Below are 15467 nucleotides of genomic sequence, written 5' to 3'. Positions count from 1 at the left end.
TGTTTCACCAGCCCCCACGCCAGAGCTGGGGGGTCAGAATTCTCTGTTTAGCCAAGACATTGAGGCATACTGTTGGGGCCACAGGAGAGCCTGTGGATATGTTGTGGAGGGATATTATCTCCTGTGAAGGGAGTACAAACCAGGACCAGCGGCAGCCGGTGGAGCGGTGCAGGGGAGGTAGGGACATCCTGGGCTTCTGGGTTGCAACTTCTGACTGTCATGAGTTATCTGAACCCTTCTAACTCAAAAATGGCAATGGCTCTGGAAGTGCCAGCACACGTGCTATGCCGTTGTAGACACAATGGGGACAGCTTGGGCCCAGGCATGGGTGTTTGGGGACTGTGAGTTGTTTGACATTGCTGGAGGGTGGAGTACATGATGGGATGTGAAGGAGGTAGGAATGAGGTTGTGAAGGTCAAATCTTTTCTCTCTCTCTCTTTTCAGTAAGTGACAGGACATTTTATGAGGGCTTTAAGCAGGGACGTGACATGGTTGGTCCTGTGTTTTTGAAGACTTACCCCAGCTGCAGTGTGGCTAATGGATGGAGGGGAAGAGGTGAAACTGTAGCCAGGGTGACCAATCAGGAGACTTTGTGTGATCCAAGCAAATGATGCAGAGGGCCTAAACTTAAGTTGGGGGAAAGGAAAGAAGGGGACAGGTTGGAGGCATATCACAGATACTCTTTTTGTTTTTGTATGCTCTATGGCAGGGTCACATTTCTTTTGGTTTTTTTTGGGGGGGTGCATGATCTAGGAATCAAACTCAGATCTCCTGCATGGAAGGCGAGCATTCTACCACTGAACCACCTGAGCATCCACATTTCATTATTTTTGCATGTGAACATCCCATTATTGCAGCACCATTTGTTGAGTTTTTGTTTGTTTGTTTGTTTTGCTTTTTTGTTTGTTTTGGGGGAAGTGCATGGACTTTGAATCAAACTCAGGTTTCCTGCATGGCAGGTGAGAATTCTACCACTGAACTGCCCTTACACCCCACAGATACTCGTTTTAAAAACAGATCCTGGCCTGGCACTCTGGCAGGAACTGGAGAAAGAAGAATGAGAAATATGGACAAGGTCCATTCTGCTACTAAGGTGTGTTAAGTTCTTCAGAGGAGGGGTACATGGTGTTATAGATGGTATAATGGAGTGACTGGCATAATCCAGGAAGGCTTCTCTGAGAATGTGCCTATTGATCTGAGAGATGAAGAATGAGTAGGAGTTTTCTAGGCAGTGTGGGGAGGGGACAGCATTTGCAAAGTCTATAGACGCTGTAGTGGAGAGATGGGTAGAGGGATAGGCAGAGGCCAGTTGAGGCACACCTTTAAGTATGCAGTGTGGCTTTTATCTTAAGAATAACTGAGAGTTTTGAGCAAAATAGCTTAAATTTGTGGAAGATCAACCTCTACTTCTGGCCATGGAGTAACCAGGAAACATGGCAAAATATATGAAACAACTGTTTTCAAGTGTTGGAGAACAGGCATGCCAGGTATGTGATCTTTGAGAGAAGACAAACAAGATGAGCCCTATAGCCACTCGACCTCCTGCCTGAAGCTGCTTCTCAGGCCATGGAACAGGGAGGGAGATGCCAAGCAGAATCCAGCAATCTTGCTAATTTGACAGAGATGGGAATTTTGGGAGGCCAAGGAGGTTAGAAATTATGGGGCAGAATCCTACAGAAGAAGAAGCTGTAGAACTGAACAGGATTCCAGAAGTATGCGCAGTCTTGGATCTTGAATCTTAGCTGAACATTCCGATGCATGTGTATAAGGTAAGATTTCATGAAGCCTTGCAAGGAGCAACACTGAAACTATAATCCTGATGGTGCCCAGGGACAGATTCAAGTTCAGATTAGCTAGTGAAGAGTCCTGATTAATAACTCAGGGCATTCACTACATAAACAGAAATATCACATCTTAGAAGTGGGGCTAAACTATGCCTAGAGCAAAGGCTAGTTTAGATCTACCCTAACTACACTTAAAAGCAAATCTCAACAGGATTAAACTGAACCACAAGTTCAGTTTGTCTGAAAAAGTTTTTGTTCAAAGTTTTTATTTTACCATCTGCCTGCCAAAACAAAGAACAACACTCTTTAAAAGAAGACAACAAAATCCAGACACTAGGAGTGTAATACGTCTAGCATACGTTTAAAAATTACTAGGTGTATTAAGAAAGAGGAAAACTTGACTCATAATCCAGAGAAATTTAGTCAACAGAACCAGGCGCAGAATGGCGAGGATAGTGGAATTAGGAAACAAGGACACGAAAGCAGCTATTAAAAGCATATTCAGTTATTTAAGGAAAACATGAATATGATGAGAAGAGAAACTTAAGAGATAAAAAAGAACCGAATGGAATTTCTAGAGATGAACAGATACATGATGAAAATTGAAAAATTTGATATATGGGATTAACAGCAGATTCGGAAATGCAGGAAAACAATTTGAATTCACCGAAATAGACACTATCTAAAATGAAACATAGAAAGAAAAAACTTAAAAAAGATTGACTGGCATTTTAATAACCTTTGGGACGATATCAAGCATGTGTCATTAGAATCTCAGGAAGCAAAGTGAAGAGAAAGGCAGAAAAAATGGAAAGAAGTAATGGCTGAATATTATTAAACTTTCATGAACATTATATACCCATACCCAAGAAGCTCAAATAACCACAAATAGGGTGAACACCAAGAAAAACCACACCAAAGTACATCATAATCAAATTGCTGGAAACGGTAGTGGAAAGAACATTTTAAGAATAGCCAGGGAAAAAGGACACATTATGCACAGGAACAAAGATAAGAAATCCTTAAAAAAAACAACAAAAAACCAGAACACAATGGACTGACATCTTTAAGCTTCTGAGAGAAATAAAAAACAAAAGCTTTCAAACTAGAATTTTATACCCAGTGACAATATCATTCAAAATGATGGTGAAATAAAGACCTTTTTGGGCAGAAATCAGTGTCTCTCATCAGCAGCTCTGCACTATGAGAAGCAGAGAGGAAATTCTCAGAGCAGAAGGAAAATGAGGCCAGATAGAAATGTGGATTTACAAAAAAGGATGGAAGGAATGGTCAAATGTGGGTCCATATAAAAAACATTAATTTTGCATTAAAAAAATTATTTTAAAAGATAATTGAGGGTGGGCCATGGTGGCTCAGTGACAGAGTTCTTGCCTGCCATGCCGGAGACCCAGGTTCGTTTCTCGGTGCCTGCCCATGCAAAAAAAAAAAAAAAGATAACTGACTGCTTAAAACATAAAAATAACAACGTTTAATGGGTTAATAACATATGCAAAAGTAAAATAGATGACCACAATTGCACAAAGGATGAGAGAAGGGAAACGGAAGTCTACTAATTACTAAATTATATTACTACCTTATATATGATGTGTCATAGTATTACTTGAAGTAAAACTACAAGTTAAAGATGTAAATTTTTTTTTTTTTTTTTTTTTTTTTTAAAGACAGAGAGAAGGAAGGAAGGATAGAAGGAAGGAAGGAAGGAAGAAAGGGAAACATCTTTAAACATTTTCTTGTTTTATTGTATTTTGTTTTTTTGTTTTTGTTACATGGGCTGGGGCCGGGAATCGAACCGAGGTCCTCCGGCATAGCAGGCAAGCACTTTGCCCGCTGAGCCACCGCGGCCCGCCCAAAGATGTAAATTTTTAAAAGAAAAATAAAAGGAGGTAGAGCTTGTGAGCCAATAGTGGAAATAAAATAGAATTATTAAAACACCATTAGCGGGCGGGCCGCGGTGGCTCAGCGGGCAAAGTGCTTGCCTGCTATGCCGGAGGACCTCGGTTCGATTCCCGGCCCCAGCCCATGTAACAAAAACGGAGAAACAGAATACAATAAAACAAGAAAATGTTTAAAAATGTTTCCCTTTCTTCCTTCCTTCCTTCCTTCTCTCTGTCTTTCCTTTAAAAAAAAAAAAAAAAAAACACCATTAGCAAGATGATAGACATAAACCCAAGCATATCAATAAGACCATTAAATGAAAATGACCAAATTCCCATTAAAAGACAGAGAGCATCAGACTGAAGATAAAAGGAAGACCAAAATTTGTGCTGTCTTCAAGAAATCCTCTTTAAATATGAAGACACAGACAAGTTAAATGATAGAAGAAAACTAGGCAGATACTATCCAAAAGTAGGCTGGAGGGGTTTATTAACATCAGACAGAGTTTATGTCAGAACAAGAAATAATACCAGACCTGAAAAAAAAGATATTCTCTAGTGATAACAGGATCAATTCCCAAGAAGACGTAACAATCCTAAATGTATGTACACAAATAACAGAGATTCAAAATACTTGAAACAAAAATACCTGATCTGAAAGGAGAAATAGCCAATCCACATTTATAGTTGGAAATGTCAACACTCCTCTAATTGATATAAGTATTAAGAAAACTGTTGTTTTAATCTTGAACAGTATTATCAACCAACTTGATCTAATTGACATTTATAGAACACTCCACCCCAAAATAGCAGAATGTATATTCTTCTCAAGCTTACAAGGACCGTTCACCAGGAAAAATCATAGCTGAAAAGCACAAACCAAAAGCCCTGACATTATCAAGTGCTGGTGAGGAGGCAGGGTCACTGGACCTCTCTGCCTTGCTGGAGGGAATGCTAAGTGGAATCACTACTTAGGAAAACAGTTTGGCAATTTCTTATAAAGTTAAATGTGCCCTTGTCATAAGATCCAGCATCCCCACTTCTAGGTATTTACTCAAAGGAGATGAAAACATATGTACATAAAAACATGCATGCAAATGTTTGCAGTGGCTTTATTCATCATTGCCCCAAACTGGCAACAACTCAAACAACCATCAGCTGGTGAATAGATAAACAAATTGTGGTGTGCTGAAAGAATGGAATTCATACAATGGAACTACTTAGAACTAAATAGAAATAAGCAACTGATACACACAAAAACTTGGATAACTATGAAAGGTATAATGACGTGTGAGAAAAGCCAGGCTTGAAAGGTTACGTAATGTAGGATTCAGAGTTGCTCTAATTCTAACAGCCCCTTGGTTGAGGGGAGGTGGGGAGGGTGCATTTTGTTGTATGTAAATTACACTTCAGTAGAGTTGATTAAAACTAGTTTGTGGCAGATCCCTCTGGCTCCTGGAGGCAAGTGGAGGAGGCTCTGGGGAGCCCAGGCGGGGGAGTGTGCAGTTTCTCCTTTCCTCGGAGCAGCTAGTGGATTTCTTTTACACCCTCCTCACTCTGAGTCATAACGTCGGGGGCTTCCAAGGACGGGCTCAGGGGCAAGATTTGGCGGGGGGGTCTTGAAGCCGTGAGTGAGGATGATGTGCTGGGGCTGGGCTCCTGGAGGGCAGAGGAAGCCCAGGCCTGATGCTGCAGAACTCAGGAGATGAAGGAAGGAAGAGGCAGTTCCAAGGGTCAGGGAGGAGGAGGAGAGAGAGGAGGTAAGCAGAGGCTGCCCGCCACCAAACGCAGGGTGGCCACATCCTCCAGTCAACCCAGGTCTGAGTGGCTCCTGGCCTGTGGGACTTCTAGGGCTCCAACCCCCTAGATGGCCCCGGAGACACCGGGATGTCCCGCTGGCCTCTCCCAAGCCAAGCCTACATGGAACGGGGCCATTCCCTGCCTCCCGTCCTGTACGCAGCCCCCTCTGCTCGCCTCTCCAGCTCCTGGCCCCAGGGACCAGGTGCTGCTTCCCACAGAGCCCAGGACACAGTTTCCGGGCCATCCTGAGGTCTCTGCTGCTGGGGAAATGAGCAGAGAATGAATGGAGAAGAAGGGAGCACCCAGCACAGCCTCCTTTCTGCAGTGGACAAGGGGACGGGGAGCTGGGCACCCAGAGGGTTTGGCCCAGATGTCACAGTGAGGTCAATGGTGAATATGGCCAGGGCACTTTCAGGAGAGCGTGGGGGTGGGAGCTGGCTAGGCGAGGAGGGAACCAGTGGGGTGGAGGCGAGGAAGTACCAACTTGTCTTCCCCTAAAATTGGCTGCAGACGGAAAGACAGAGAGACAGCTGGAGCTGGGAGGGCTCAGGGTAGGAGATTCGGTGTTTGTTGTCATTATTGAAGATAAGACAAAGTCTGGGGGAAACCAGGGTCGAAGATGAGTGCAGAGGCCGAGTGAGGAGGGAGTGTCTGGTGGGGAGGGGGCACGGATGGACTCATGTCCCTGACAGGTGGTGGCCCTGTCGGTCAGGGCCTGTAGCAGCCCCCAGCCAGGTTTCTGGTTACCTGAAGGCTCCTGCTGCCAGCACTGCCCCGGTTGCATGAGCGATGGACATTTTGGGTAGGCAGCTCGCCTCCCTGGCTCACAACTAGGCCTCTGGAGCAGCGTTGTCTCCCATCCTGGTAGGGAGGGCCGGAGGGTGAGCTCTCAGCCACCTTGGGCCAGAGGGGGGAGTCCTTAAGTAATAACAAAACCCCAAAGTAGGCAAATGACTGAGGTTCTCAAAAATAGCAACCAGCCCTGTCAGTGCATTCTCCGATGACAGCACACTGCATCTTGCGTGTTCCGGCCTGTAGTGGCCATGGTCTCTCTGTCTTGTCTCCTGCTATGTTCTTAAAAGCAGTGTCCCCAACAGTCACCATTACTGTTCTCCCAGCATCCCTTCCTTTACGCCCCTTTTGTGCCTGATCTCGTTTTGTCTGCTAGGGCAGAGATGAGGGCAGAGACTGCGGGGGGGGGGGGGGGGGGGGGGGACCTGGTGTCTGCCCCTGGGTGTCCTCACCCACCGGCCACAAGGGGGCACCGAGAGCTGAGAAGACAGGGCTGTGCTGCCACTGGAGTGGCCCAGGCAGGCATGAGTGTAGGATGCTGGAGGAGGGGCTGGGTGGGCAGGTGGGCTTCCTGGAGGAGGTGGCATGGGGCAGCAGAGGAAAGTAACAAGCCAAGTTAGGGATGCTCTTTGGGGAGGCCAGCAAGGGGACCAGCCCTGAAGTAACCCAGTGGGGAGAGGTGGGGAGTCAGCTGTAAAGTGAACCTAAGGAGGACTCTTGCTTCCTTGCACTGTTTAGGGACTTTTTGTTTGTTTAAAAGTAGCTAATATCAAAATGTACTCTCTGAGAACATAAAACAAATGATTAGTAAAATTACTCTATCAAGTTAAGCTGTAAGTGTATTTTTTTAAAAAAATTTTATTGTAAAAAATAACTTGTATACAAAACAAAGAAAGAAAAAAGCAATAATGTTCAAAGCACAAGTAATTACAGAACAGATCCCAGAGTTTGTCGTGGGCTACCTTTCCACCATCTCAGACTTGTTGCCTTTCTCGTGAGATGATGGGTTCTTCAAAGCTTAGTGCTGTCTTTTCCTACCTCTCTGCTGCCCTATGAGAGGGCTCAGACCTCCTGGGCAGCAGTAAGTGGCCGCTATTACTAGTGACTTTAGATAGATGACAAAAGCCATAGGTAAATGTGCTTCGTTGTCTCCGAAGCACGTCCCCTTAGCAATGACTCAGAGAGGCGACGTGAAGCCGCATACACCTGGTGAGTCTACAGTTCCTGCTGCCACGTCAGGACAATGTGAGGAGTCTGCAGGACCGAGCTGTCAGAGTCCACCCCTGGAGATGTCCTTTATCTACTCCCTGTCCCTCCCAAGCAGGATGAGCTACAAAATTTGCAGGCACAGTCCAAAATGAAACTGCAGGGCGCTTTGTTAAAAAAAAAATAGTAAGAATTTCAAGATGACAGCAGCAGAATATTGAACTGAGTGTAGGGCACTTCCGAGCCTGGAGGCAATCACTGGAAGCCAGCTGTGCACCCCTGGGGTGCTGCCTCGAGTTAAGATCCTGCATGAACACTGACCCAAGCAGCATGGCTCAGTCGGTCAGACCCCGCTGGGTTCTGACTCACCCTCACTCGAGGGCAGCTAGGGTGTCAATCCTCAGTGCCCAGCAGACTTCTCTTCTGAGTCATCTGCACCCCCCACCTCGAATTTGCAGTCTTAACACATTGTCTTTGCTCCAACCGAGCCATTCTCCAAAACAACAGATTTCTCTCTGATTGATGCCAGCCCACACCTGCTGCCATGCGTTTCAGGGCATCCTTTCATATCCCAAGAGCTGACCAAGTCTCCCTCTTCAAAAAAGCATGCACAGCCCAGAGGCTCGTCTGGGAGACAACTTCTCAGTGGAGCGAGCACTTAGCTGAAACAAACGGCTTCTTCCACTGCGTCCGAGGGCTTTGAGGTGTGTGAACCTCCCTGTCCCTCCAGGAGACTGTGTCTCCATCTCTCAGCCTTGGGACAGCACCGTCCCCAGGTGTACAGCCCGGCTCTCACCCAGGGAAGGGCAAGTAGCCAGTATCTGCATGGCTGCTCGTTTGTTCGCTTATTCATTCATTCACTTGTTCATTGATTCTCTTAAGTATTTATTATGAGCCTACTCTGACGTGCCCGGTGCTGGGGATATATAAATGAAGAGGCAAGAGTAGTGGGATATGTGGACTCAGGTTCAAGTCCCAGCCCTGCCACTTACTAGATTTATAACTTTGCTGCAAGCTTCTGACTTTCTCTTGGCCTCAGTTTCCCCAGGATCTAGCTCACTGGGTTGTGGAGGGGATGAAAGGGACATGTCGTGGGGACAGCTCAGTGGCTGCCCACTGAGTGCTTGGTAGCTGTGAGCTGTGATGACAAATTATTATTAGTAACCCAGCCCCGGACACTGCCCCTGCCACGTGTCGGGTCAGAGCCATGAGGAAGGCAAACAGTGAGCAAGGCGTTCTGAGACGCGCACGCCCGCGGCGCTCAGCAGTCTGAGCTGGGTTCTCCGCCCTGCAGGGGCATGGCCCAGCCTGGCTCTGCCTGGCCTCATCTTCAGCCCCTCCGATCCCGGCCTGCTCCCCTCCGCCTCATTTGGTCCTGCTGCCTACCCAACAGCCTGTTCCCCGGGCAGGTCTCCTCTGGCCCCTTTCCAGAGCGGGGCCTCCTCTTGAAGCCCCACCCACTCCCCCTCACTTTTCTGCAGTGGCCTTATTTGAAAGCCTTACATGTTCAATATCTGTGTGGTTACTGGATTAAGCTCTGTCTCCCCACGTCTCTGCAAGCTCTGGGAGGACCCGGATGGTGTCCATTTCTCCATCGTGACCCTCAATCTCAGCACCGGGCAGATACAATGCTGGTGCTTGAGAAATCTCTGATGCATGAATAAATGAGTTCCTGGATGGGTGGGGGGGGGGTGGAGAGAAGGAGAAGGAAAAGAGAAAACAGACAGACGGAGGGAGAGAGAGATGAGAGACAGACAGAGGGAGAGACATAGACAGAGGGAGGGAGAGATTTCCTTAAAGAACCCCAAGGCCAGCGTGCCTGGGGAGGGACAGCGGAGGGCTGGGGCTGGGGCGGGGGCTGCTGGCAGAGGTCCAGCTGTCTTGGGACTGCAGACCATCTGGCCCCATGGACAGGGCTGTTCTGGGCCTCTCTCCTGAGGGCGAGCGCGGGGACACCTCTGAAGGGCATTCGCCCCGCCAAGCGGCAGCGTCCCATTTGCATTTGGGGACGCTCAATCTGGCAGCTGTGCAGAGAGTGGATTTATAGTCTGGCTTCTTTGTTCAAGTCCCCAGAGTCATTTTCTTCTTTTTTATTGGAACTGCTTGTTAGGGACAGAGCCAGGAGCTGCTGATTTCATCCTCGCTCGCTTTGTGACCTTGGGCGAGTCCCTGTTGCTCTCGGGTGCCTGCTACCCTGGCAGTGGCCATCCCCGAGACACCTCCTCCTCCATCAGAGCCCCCCCCCCCCCCGCTGCTCCTCAAGGGGACACGGGGCATCCCAAGCCAGAAGATGAGGGTCTTCACTCTGTTCAGCTGGGAACATGCTCAGGTTCTCTGCATTTGTGATTTTGCAAGGAGGGGTGCATGGCTGCAGATATACCCCCATCCCAACAGATTGATTTGCTCCCTTTGGCAATTGCTTCTACTCAGTTGGTGAAAATTACATCTGAGTCTGGTCCCCAGGACTGAGTCAAGTCATGTTGATGGATTCTTGGTTGATGGATTCCTTCCTCTCCCACCCTTTCCTCTTTTTGGTGGGGGCCTTGCACTACTGTGGTGGCTCCTTGGCCTCCGTGGGGTGCCCGCTGCCCTCTCTGCACTCCAGGGGCCGTGTTCGGGGCAGGGTGGTGGTAGTTAAAATAACACGGAAGTCCTCACCACTGCCCAAAGCAGCTCCCTCTCTGGATTCATAAAGTTTGCCCAACTTTGCTTCTGCTACCCAGGAGGGACCTTCCCTCCACTTGAAGAAAACACTTACGTTCTGTTATTGTATCTCTGAAAAACAGACAGAGGTTTTGGCTAGAAATATGGGGGTGGGGGTGGGGAGGTGGAATAGGGAAGTAGGGAAGTCCATTTAGTCGTGGTTTATTGCCCTAAGGAAAACATACTTCGGCTATGAAGTATTCCGCCTTGAAATCTCACTTGACATTTTGTAAAGAAAGAGTAGTGCTTTAAAAGAAGTTGGCGGAGCCACCTAATACCTTCCCTCCAAAGCAAAGCCTTTTTGAAAGATTAATACAGACCTAGAGACGGTCAGTCTCCATCCCTGTGTCCACACGGGTTTGCTGTGTGCCCACATTGTACTAGCGGGCAGCTGGGACGCGGCCCTAAAGCCCCATCATGTGTGCCCCGGGCTGCGGGTACCGGCTTGGGGACGTGAGAGGAGCCCAGCCCAGGCCTCCGGGAAGCCTTGCCTGGCCCAGCCCGCGAGCCTGGCAGGTGTGAGAGCTCGTCCTTCTTTCCTTTCTCTGCTGAGCAGGGAGCACGGGGCCAAGTGCTGGGTTTGGAGTTTGTGGGTCTCTTTTTTTTTTTTTTTTGTACTATTATTATTATTTTTATTTTTTTCTCTATATTAACATTCTATATCTTTTTCTGTTGTTTTGCTAGTTCTTCTTCTAAATCGATGCAAATGTACTAAGAAATGATGATCATGCATCTATGTGATGATGTTAAGAGTTACTGATTGCATATGTAGAATGGAATGATTTCTAAATGTTGGGTTAATTTCTTTTTTTTTCTTTAATTAATAAAAAAAAGAGTGTATAGATCTGTGGGTCTCTTTTGATGAGATTAAGGACAGTTTCCTAAAACCACATGCCTGTCATACTACTTCCCTCCTGCCGTTGACTTAAGAAAGGGACCCCCAAGCAGGCTACTCACTGTCAACTCCACTTTCTTGGTGGGATCCCTTAAATTGGAAAGAAGTTATATGGGAGGGCTGTCTGGGGGCCAGAGGGGCCCTGACTTCTCAGACACATGCTTTTCCCCCAGATGCTCTTTGCTACGTTCCCTGCTAGTTAAAACTCATGTCTAAACACTGGGTCTTGGTCCAGGGCAGAGTAAAAGACAGCCCTTCCTGTGAGCCCCAGTTGTCGTGTCTCAGACGTGGCAGGAGTGGCTGTGGACGTGGAGATGGCCGAAGCCTGGGAGCGTCACCCTGGACCCTGCCTGTGGGCCCGTTAGTGAACTTGGGGCATCTTGCCTCACAACCAACCGGAGATGTGGGTTGAACTTGGGGTTCGCTTGCTGGTTTCTTCCTTTTGTGTCCCCTGGGCTGGCTGTGCCAGGCAGGCCCCTCGTTTCAACGTGGCCACCCCTGGGACCTCAGCTTGCTGGCCAGGGTTGACCATGGAGCTATTTGAAGTTTCTCCCCATCTACAGAAGGAACACAAAAGCCCAAGTCAGATTTTTTTTTTTGAAAGGCATCATTCCATGTAGAATTAATTTCCAGGATTTCATCTGGGAGTGGGGATAGGGCCAGAACTTGAAATGCTATGAAACCAGAATTTCTGCATCCGGAGGGGGCAGACGGTGCAGAAAAGCTCCTGGTAGAGAAATCAGATCACCGGGAGGCCAATCCACCCCCACCCACTCCCTCCACCCTGACCCCAGCGGGGGGCAGGGGGGCTCACTGACCCGCTCCCAGCTAGGTGTTGATTAACTTCCCTGGGAGTCTCCCCTCGGTGTCCGAGGGCAACTTCTGACCTGAATAAAGAGTGCGTTAACCGCGTGACCTTTACAGAGAGGCAGTGCCGTGTCCCCTCTAGGGTCCCCGAAATAATAAATCACCCCCGCGGGCTGGTGAGAGACGAGGCCATGCAAGGTGGCAGGCAAAGGACAAAGAAGGGACAATGAATCCAAATCCCAGGCAGCAGTCATATTTTTTGGCAGTGACTTCTTTTGAACCATAATCATGATCCAATAATACAAATATCAACATCTGGAATTCTGCAGTCTAAATCCCTGTCTGCTCTGTTTCGAAATGGAATGCTAATCAGAAGCAATTTCTTTCCTCATTCACGGCTGGGGCAGAGGGGGAAAGCTAGCGGGGTCGTCATTTAAGGACAACTCCTAGAGTAAGGGGCCACCGATCAGGCCCCTGCCCTCTGCCAACTGACAATGCAAAGAAGTAGAGCATTTAAAACCCAAATCCTTTGAGGTTTGGGGAAACCTCAGAACCAACCTGGCTTGAAAAGCACCGACAAAGGCGCCAGATGTGAGCGAGTATTTGCAATTGTCTTTTGCATTTCTGTCCCAGGCTAAAAAATTGAATTCTAGACCAGGAGTTGGAAGATTGTTTTTGTTCTTCTGAAATTAAGATCCAGGGAAAAAGAAGCTCAGATCACCGAGAGGCTGGAATGCTTGTGATTTGTCCCGTCTCAGTCGATTATGATTGCCACCCCTCACCCACTTTGGAAATTCTCTTTTCTGTGTGTTTGGGGACATTTTTATTCTCAATTTCCTAAGTCTTTTCAGGCCATCAAAGGGGTAGGAAAAAATGCATTACTACCACCTCCCCGCCTCCCGCCCCAGTCTAAGCAACTGAAAAATCCAAAATTTGTCCATTTTTCTGAATTGATGAAAGAAGAAAAATTGAACTCAAAAAGACAATATTGGAATGTTTAAAAATATCATGGAAATAGTCTTTCAAACACGTTGGGGAAAATGACTCAGGCATTTTTTTCCTCTTCCAACATTGTCAGAAAGCAAAGCCCCTCTCCTGGGAGAAAGAAAAAATCTGCTTCAAAGTCCTCTAAGTGAGTTTAATCCCTGGTGGTTAATCATTTTTAACTTTTGATAGTTTTTATTCCCCAAGCTTATACATTTAACCTCAAAGGCCCTAAGACAGGAAAGACAGCTCAAAGGACTTTTGCAAACACCAAAGAAAAGGAAAACAGCGAAAACAACAACAATGAAACATACACCCGAACCACAGTTTTAGGATTTCAGCTCTGAGTCCCACTGCATAGAATAAAGAAAAGGACCAGCCATCTTTGCTGTGCTGGCAGATCAGGAGACCTGTACAGTTACTGACGTCAAACTTTGGGCTCACAGAGCTTCAGTGCCAGATGTCTATCCAGGCAAAATTCACTTAGATGTGTATTTTGCAAGCCACCGGTCAAAACATAAAAGCAGCTTAAGCCCTAAAACTAGAGTCAGAACTCAGGCAGTTTGTAAATCCTTGGATTTCTGCTTTGGGGATAGGCAAGTCTTTATTTTTCTTTAGATGATGTAGATTGGACAGAAGTCATAAACAAGGAAATGTCAAAGCTATTGTGATCCCCCTTATCCCCAGAAGTCACACAGTGGCGATGAAAAATTCAGGTTCCCACCCATAGACTTGGAGAGAGGAGAGGCCATGAGCGATACGATACCTCCCAGATGAAGCTGCTCTTGGGATCAGGCATTTTGTTCTTGCCTGAATAACTTTTTTCCTCATTTGACATCTTTATTTGAGTGCTAGCAAGGAGGCCCCGGCCACCTTGGCTCCCCACAAACTCATTTTTGGTCGCTCGCATTTGTCCACAAGCCATTACATTTTCCATTTTCCAGCAGGGAATGGAATGTTGATACTATGTGATTGTTTTATTTATTTTATACGTTTTCCTTGGAATGTCGACATGTGGCGGCCGCCCCGACTGGACAGCCTTTGATTTACAGTAGTTATAAATATTCCAAGGTACACAAGTAAGTTAAATGATACAATAGTATTATACAGTTATGATTCTGTTATAAATGTGCTGATAGTTTCAAAACTCGGCTTTCGGCAGCTCCGTCCCCAGCGCCGTTCCCTCCTTCTTCCTACCCAGTGGTGACTTTGGAAGGCACCAGCTCATTGGAAAGAAGACTTAAGGACTGAGGTTTACCCATGCAGTGGCCTCACCGCTCCCACCCCAGCTCTCCAGAATATATTTCTTAGAAGCCCCAGTCTGAGTGTCCAGAAGCAACATGCTCCTCTAAAGAGCCCATTTTAAGTTTCGTTCCATTGAAAATCACATTTATTCCCATAACCCCTGAATTCCCAGCAAAACTGCAGTTCCAAGATGGCAGCCAGGCGAGTCATTCCGGAGATGACCTGTCTCTCAACTCACTACTACCTTCTCTCCTTGCCAATATGCAAAAAGCAGGCTGTTCTCCCTAAAAAGACGTTGGAGGAGGGAAGGAAGAGAATTTCTCTGCGGACACGGCAATTTGTTCTCGGCTTAATAGTCAATCTGAGAACCTACCACAGAGAAGGATCTGGAAGAGATTCTTTACACGTCTCGTCACAGAGAACAGTGGGACCACCGTGCGGGCTGCTGTAACCACTCACATCTAACTCACTGGTGTGGACAAGTCTGACAAGTGATGTATGAGGTAAAATGTGCACCTAAGGAATTTCCACTATCTGTCCTAGGACAGAGAACTGCAAACTACGGCTCGTGGGCCAAATTCACCAGTGCCTGTTGTAGTAGATAAAGCTTTATTGGAACAGCCACGCCCATTTGTTTCCATCTTGCCCGTGGCTGTTTTCATGCTCCAGCAGCAGGACTGAGCAGTGACAACGGATACCCCACGCACTACAGAACGAAAATATTTACTGTCTGGCCCTTTGCAGAAAAATAGGCTGATCCCTGCCCTAAACCAACTCGGAAAGTACAATTGTAAGAGGCCGTGGAGGCAGGACCCAGGGACCGATGCATTGGGGTGTGACCCGCAGCTCCCATGTCCGTGGCAACACCAAGCTCACCTTTGAAGGTGGGTTATGAGGGTGAAAGGAAACGAGGGACTTAAAGTCCCAACACGAATGACCGTGGCTGCTTAGCCCGGAGAATGCTTTCCACATGCTGGGGGCTGCTGGGAGCTCTTTTGACGGTTGTCTCGTGTTGCCTTCCACCCACCCCGAGAGGAGGCCCTGTCAGGGTCCCCAAAGCACACATAAGGAAACTGAGGCTCAGGAGGTGCCACTGCTCGTGGCACCTCTTTGTCTTGGCTCCAATCTGTGTGTTCAAGCCCCCTGCACGCTAGCCCCCTACTGAGCTCCGTTCTGTCTAGTCCTGATTTTCCATTTGCCTTTCTATGCTGTAACTTTAGAGGGGTGTAAGAACTCAGTTAACCACCGAGGACCCTGTGCCTTCGGGGATGAATGCTCAAGAGGTGCCAGGGGGGTGGGGTAGGGGGGAAGGAGGGGAGTCTCTGTGGGGACCCTGGGACTCACTTTCTCTGTTGC

This window comes from Tamandua tetradactyla, chromosome 1 (genome assembly GCF_023851605.1).
Source record: "Tamandua tetradactyla isolate mTamTet1 chromosome 1, mTamTet1.pri, whole genome shotgun sequence".
Classification (NCBI taxonomy): domain Eukaryota; kingdom Metazoa; phylum Chordata; class Mammalia; order Pilosa; family Myrmecophagidae; genus Tamandua; species Tamandua tetradactyla.
Note: the sequence above shows the minus strand (reverse complement) of the source record.